Source organism: Silene latifolia, chromosome 3, assembly GCF_048544455.1.
Source record: "Silene latifolia isolate original U9 population chromosome 3, ASM4854445v1, whole genome shotgun sequence".
Taxonomy (NCBI): domain Eukaryota; kingdom Viridiplantae; phylum Streptophyta; class Magnoliopsida; order Caryophyllales; family Caryophyllaceae; genus Silene; species Silene latifolia.
Genome location: NC_133528.1, coordinates 90,415,185 through 90,421,500, shown reverse-complemented (window position 1 = coordinate 90,421,500; position 6,316 = coordinate 90,415,185). Strand labels below are relative to the sequence as shown.

Sequence of the window (6,316 nt, the reverse complement as noted above, 5' to 3'; positions counted from 1 at the left end):
ATCATTTACAGGGGCTAAGAAACGTGGAAAAGCTGAGCAAAGGCGATGTTGATCTCCGACTTGGGAATGGAGCTAGGGTAGCGGCCACGTCCAAGGGTACTTATGTACTTATTCTAGCGAATGGATTTGAGTTGTATTTGCATAATTGTTTTTATGTACCTTCTCTATCTAAGAACATTATTTCAGTTGCTATGTTAGACATAGAGGGCTTTAATTTTGCCATTAAGAACAATTGTTGTACTATTTATAGAAATGACTTGGTCATAGGCCGAGGTTCATCTATTAATGGCATTTATGTTCTAGAGACATCAAATCCAAAGAATGACATCTAAAATATACAAACCAAGAAACTCAAATCAAGTGATACAAATGAATCGTACATTTTGGCATTGTCGATTAGGTCATATCAATGAGAATCGCATTAAAAGATTAGTTTCAACTAACGTGATTAAACCATTTGATTTCCAATCTTATGGTATATGCGAATCTTGCCTCCTAGGCAAAATGACTCGTAATCCTTTTATTGGTAAAGGGACATGAGCTAGTGAACTTTTGGGCCTTATACATACCGATGTGTGTGGACCAATGAGTGTAACCGCTAGGGGTAATTATGATTACTTCATTACCTTCACCGATGATTTAAGTAGATATGGGTATTGTTTTGTGTGGATTTTGCGCAAGGTGAAATCAGGTCAGGGTAGATTTGCATGGGGTTAACTAGGTCTATATGGTCTGTTAGTCAGGTCGTCAGGGTCAAATATAAAGTTGTAAATATAACAAAAATAACAATAATAAGACAAAGAATTTTGTACGTGAAAAACCCTTGAATGGGAAAAAACCACGGGCACCAAGCCAGGAGAGGATTTCACTATGTAATTGGGAGAGTAAAAGTATAATGATGACAATATTTGTAGTATTTCACCAAGTATTGTATGCGTAGAGGTATGCCTTGTCTTGTGATGATGATGATGATGATGATGATGATCTCTCAAATGTTTCCCAAATCTTCCTTATATAATCTCTAGCTGAAAGGCTGCCTGATGCTGGAATTAATGCGGATTATTCTCCTTAATTGCTCGTAATAATTGACAATATTATTCCCTTAATTGCTGCATTTACTGCGAGATCTTCCCATTCAATGCTGCGTGTATATTCCTTTTATAACATGAGTTCCTGGTTTGATATCGTCCTGATATTTTGACCGTTGTCCTCTCCATGGCCTGGCGCCTATCTTCATGTGTCCTGATAGCCTGACGTCCTGATTGCCTGATAGTCAGGTTAAGATGAGATACTGATCAGAGAGGTCTGCAGATTTCCAAGCCTAACAATTGCCCCTTATCTCCTTATTTTCAGTGTGTCAGGACGAAAATGAGGAGATAACCTTAATCTCAGAAAAATTACCCAACGGTTAAGTTATGCCTGGTCAGTTCCTGTAACGGCTACTTACTGCAGTTTATGACGCGTGTGGCTTTTACTGCAATTTCCTTGATGATTATCCATTTTCTTGCGGTTGAAACCCTAATTTACTCCACTATGAATACATGTTTGCTTCATTAAGCTGAACTCCACCAAAATAATCTTTCTTATTTCTTTCTTAATAATCTTTCTCTCTAGTTTCCTTAATTCCCATTTTCTTCAATCTTCAATTAATTTTCATAATCTTTCAATAATGGCCGCAAAAAAAAGTCCACCAGGGCAGCGACTTCTGCAACTCCTCCTTCCCAGAATCCTGAAGAAACTTCCTCTGAGAATTTGCTTATCTTTTCTGTTGCTCAACCTTCCATGGTTAATAATCCGGGTGATTCTCCACTGGAGATGATCTCAATCTTTCATGGTGATTTCTAGTTCAGGCCTACAAAGGCTTTGAAGGATGATCGGTCTCTTGCAAATCGTTTGAAGCCTGAGTTTGAGAAGGTGTTGAAGGATAAGGGGATCATCCCTGCTGATGCTGAAGTCTGGATCCTTGAGAATTCTCCTATCAGGGCCGACTGGGCTTGTCCTCGTTGGTTCCGCATTCATGACTGGGCTTTCTAGGCAGGTTGTAAGCTTCCTTTTTCTCCTCTTATGGTTGAGGTTATTAAGGAGATTGGTGTTCCATCTTATCAGTTGATGCCCATGGTGTGGAAGGTAGTCTGTTCTATTGAATATCTTTGCAAGAAACATAATATTTCGTTTTCCCTCGATGATCTGAAGGCTTGTTATACTGTCAAAACCAATAGTCCTAGCCATATAAGTTTCAAGGTCAGGGCTTCTACTACTCCCCTTTTGAGCAATCTGGATAGCGGCCATGATAAAGGCTGGGCTGCTGGGTACATGTTTGTCAGGTCTAATTCTGTGGGTCCTGACCTAGCGTATTTAAATTACGAAGCTTGCGTTGCTGGTGAGTTTCTTAGGTTTTATTTTATCCTGCATGTTTTACTTGTTAGTAAAAAATAAAACAAAATTCATATTGAATTATACCTTTTATGCGTGCAGTCGATGATTGGGTTACTGAAACTGAGTATCCCACTGCCAATATTTCTGCTTTCCTTGCTATTCCTCCTTTGGAGAGGTCTTGGCCTCTCTGTTGTGGGGTTGGCCATCTCCCTCGCTGTTTGAAGGCTGGTGGCCCCGCCAGAGTGGCTAATCCTTCTGGGGCTGTTAGTGCCACTACCTCAGGCAGTAAGTCTATCTTAATTTCTCTTTTCTTCTTACTTTAGCTTCCTGGTGATGTTTAGTTTATATTGCTAATATAATGTTTCGTGTTGTAGCCACCAGGTCATCTACTCGCCTTGCCAGGTTTGGTATGGCTGACCTTTCAGCCAGGCTGGCTAAGATCAAGGAGGAAGGTTCCCAGGGGAGCGGAGATGCTGAACCTGTTATAGATTTGACTGAACAACATGATGCTCCCAAGGTCACTGCTGTATCTGCTGCCTCTGCTGAAACAAGTTCAGCAGCCCAAAAAAGGAAAATTTAAGATGTTGACATTTCTGCCCCGTTCAGGGAAGTGAAGGCCAGGGTGGACAATATGGAGGCTGCTAGGGTGAAAATTAGGGATTATGCTGCTTCTAAGTCAGACGTTATGCTTACCCTTGACAATGTTGAGACTGCTACTCAGGCGGTTATTTTAGTGGATCATTCAGTCAGCCTTTTGACGGGTGCGCTGGCTGCTGTAAGGAAGGTAGGCTGGAACAATTTTTATGTGTATTTTGTTTGGGTAGTTTTTATTATTGGGGGTATATTACTCATATACTTCTTCCTATTTTTGGTCAGGATGCAGCGACCTGTCTCCATAACGCCTATCAGGCTACTTATTTGGTAGCCAGGATTGATCTGATGAGATCAGATTATGATAGGCTGAAGTCTGAGCTATATTTTGCACGGGCTGACCTGGCTGCTAAAGCTGCTGACTTGGTGAAGGCGCAGGCTGAGAGGGATGCTGCTAAGGCTGAGGCAGATTCAAGTAAGCGGCTTTTACAGGAAGCTTTGGACATAAATGAAGAGCTCACCCAGGAGAGGGATGAATTGGAGTTCAAGCTGGATGATGCTTCTCCTTATTTTTATATTAAGGGGAGGGCCGCTGCTATGTCAGAGCCTATTGAGGCCAGGGCGAAATGGAACCCTGAAGCTGAGATGGCTTTTGCTGCTTCAAAGTATCCTGATCTGCATAATATGGGAAATGAACAAGAGATGGACTCTCCAGGGGAGCAGGATGTTGATGCTAATCCGGCCAAGGGTGGAAGTAGTGGTACTGTTTCTAAGGAGAAGCAGTAATTTGATTTCTTTAGTTGGTATTTGGCCCATCCAGGAGGGATGTCCCTGGACGAACAATTTTCTTTTCTTTTTCTGTCTTTATTCAGGTAAGGGAGACTATCCCTGGCCTCTATGAATATTTTGGTGCCTTTGGCCCAGGGGGTAAGGGTTTTATTAATACAAGCATGGTGGCCTTTTTTTGGCTGATTTTGCTTTTGACTTTGCTTGGGCTTGTGAGTTTTGCTTTTTTCCAATCCTGTTGGACCTGTCAAAATTTTTGTTTGGTTAACCTGTAAAACATCTTTGATTTGTTCTGTTATTTGAACTGTCATGAATAATTCAACCAGGTATGGTTTTCTGCCATAATGGTTGAAGGGGTGGGAAAACCGGCCTGTCAGGAGGGCTTATATCCCCTGCCTAGCTAGGGGGCTTGGTATTCGACCTGTCAGGAGGGCATTTAGACTAAGTGGTTGGGAGAGAACACCCTTGCACCTGTCTTGCTGGGTCCAGCCGGTTGTAATCCGTGGAAGTAAACCTAGTCAGGTCAGGCAATTATTTCATGCCTGATTGGTCCTGACATTTACTGTATCTGGTGGTGGTTACCAACTCGTCAGGCACAGTCAAGTGCAAAGTTTTGTTTCAGAAATATATAGTAAAGTAGCCCTCAATCCTGAATATTTATGCATATAATCATTTATCATGTATAATTGTTCAGGATTCAAGAAGTAAATAAATGGGTTAGTTAAATATATAGATATGAGTTGCATACAAAGCATGTAAAACACGTAGTTTCTCAGGTAGCACGTCAGGTTGAGTAGTGATTGAGTTTATACCTGATTGTAGCCTGATCTGATCTTTACATATGGAATAATTTTAAATGGGTTACATTCCAGGATCTTGGGATCATCTCTCCTTCTAGTGTTTGGAGCCTGTATGCTCCTTGTCCAACAATTGAGTCAATTAGGTAAGGGCCTTCCTGTAATACCCGTCCTTTTAGGGACCCTTTGACCAGCGTTGACTGACATTGGGAGCGGGAATAGTCTTAGAAGTAAGTGCTGAAGTCATCTTGGGTTGCGTGTTAAGAGTGGTACTCGATAGAGTAGAGGCTACTCGATCGAGTAGCTAGGTTACTCGATCGAGTAGGGGGCTACTCGATCGAGTATGTTGGGTACTCGATCGAGTACCTAGTTTTAAGCGAGGGTTTTATATCGCGTTTTGTTAAATCCGCATATCACTTCCACCACTTTCCTCCTATCTTTCAGTCGCCTCTTTCCCTTCCCTTCACCTCAAAACCTCCATGGAAACCTTTGTGAAGATCCTTGTGCCTTAGGAGAGCGTCTCTTGAGTCGGGTAGCGGTCTTTTGCTGAGTTTCTCCCTATAGGTATGTCATAATCATCATCCGTGTCCTTGTTCTTCATAGTTAGGGTTTGCTTATTAATAATCTAGAATTGTATTCTGGTTATAGGCGTTGCTTGATCGATGGACATGTTATCTATCGGCATGGATTGGTTGCGATGGCTTAAAGGTAGGTTCGCCTACTCAGTTTCTGTAGATCGTCTAGTGTGTCGGTCGTTGTGATAGTATTGTGATTGCTTGACATAGTAATTGTATTGTACTGTGATTGTGGTTGTGATCGTTGTTGATGGTTCGCGAGGCGTGGCCTCGGCTGAGTGGGGTCACTTGCGGGAGTGGCTTCACGCCCTAGTTTCGCCTTCTGTGGAACCCGCCACAGAAGGGATGTGCACATTAATGGACAGGGTTATCGCTCGATACGATGAGCGGGGATTTGGTGGGTACGGCTGCGGTCCCCCACTGGCAGGACTGGTCCAGTGGACAGTCAGTGACAGAGGTTGGTTGGATTGTTGTGTTTGCGTGTGCGAGACTGATAGGGTCGTATTGTGTTGTTAGTTGTAGTTGTTATTTTCTGCGTCTTATCTTAGTACTGACCTTGTGTGGTTGTTTGTTTGTTATGTGTCTGCCGTGATCCCTTATGGTGAGCAGTCAGTCTTAGCAGGTATTGGTGTTGATGATAGCTGGAGTCCGGGCAGGGATGAGTCCTCACGAGATATGGCAGTCTTAGCGAGTAGTCTTTGAGTTGTACCTTGTATCGTATTTTGGTTTAAATCGCTTGTAATATAACTTAATAGTTCTTTTATCGACATTTGATTATTGCTATCCTCGGGCAACCGAGATGGTAACGCCCTTATATCCTAAGGAAGGCCTAGTTAAGGCTCCTCTGAATATGGGGGTGTTACAAAGTGGTATCAGAGCGACGATTTTGGAACCTGTAACAAATGAACATAATGAACGTAGCGAGTCTAATAAAATGAACCTGGTGTATGTGGAATGGGAGCCCCAGCTGATGCTAGATTTTGGGTGAGTAGGCGCCCTCATTTCAAAATCTTGGCCCCATGACACTTAAGCCAGTCACGTGGATGGGAATGTGGAGTCCGTGTATATGTGTGTGATGTGCATGTTAAGTGTGCCAGAGCTACCTCCGGTTAAATCTTTGTTAGAGTTAATAGGGGTGCGATATTGATAATTGGGCCGTATATGGTAATTGTTGATGAGATTATTGAAGTT

The 6,316-nt window shown here is 42.5% G+C and overlaps 1 long non-coding RNA gene across 1 annotated transcript; it reads left to right on the top strand.

Annotated features, from left to right (window-relative positions):
* The first annotated feature begins 5,228 nt into the window (after window positions 1-5,228).
* On the top strand, window positions 5,229-5,939 carry LOC141646170 (uncharacterized). Its single transcript, XR_012545400.1, has 2 exons — window positions 5,229-5,258; window positions 5,735-5,939. It is a non-coding gene; the product is annotated as an uncharacterized LOC141646170 (long non-coding RNA).
* The last annotated feature ends 377 nt before the right edge of the window (window positions 5,940-6,316 follow it).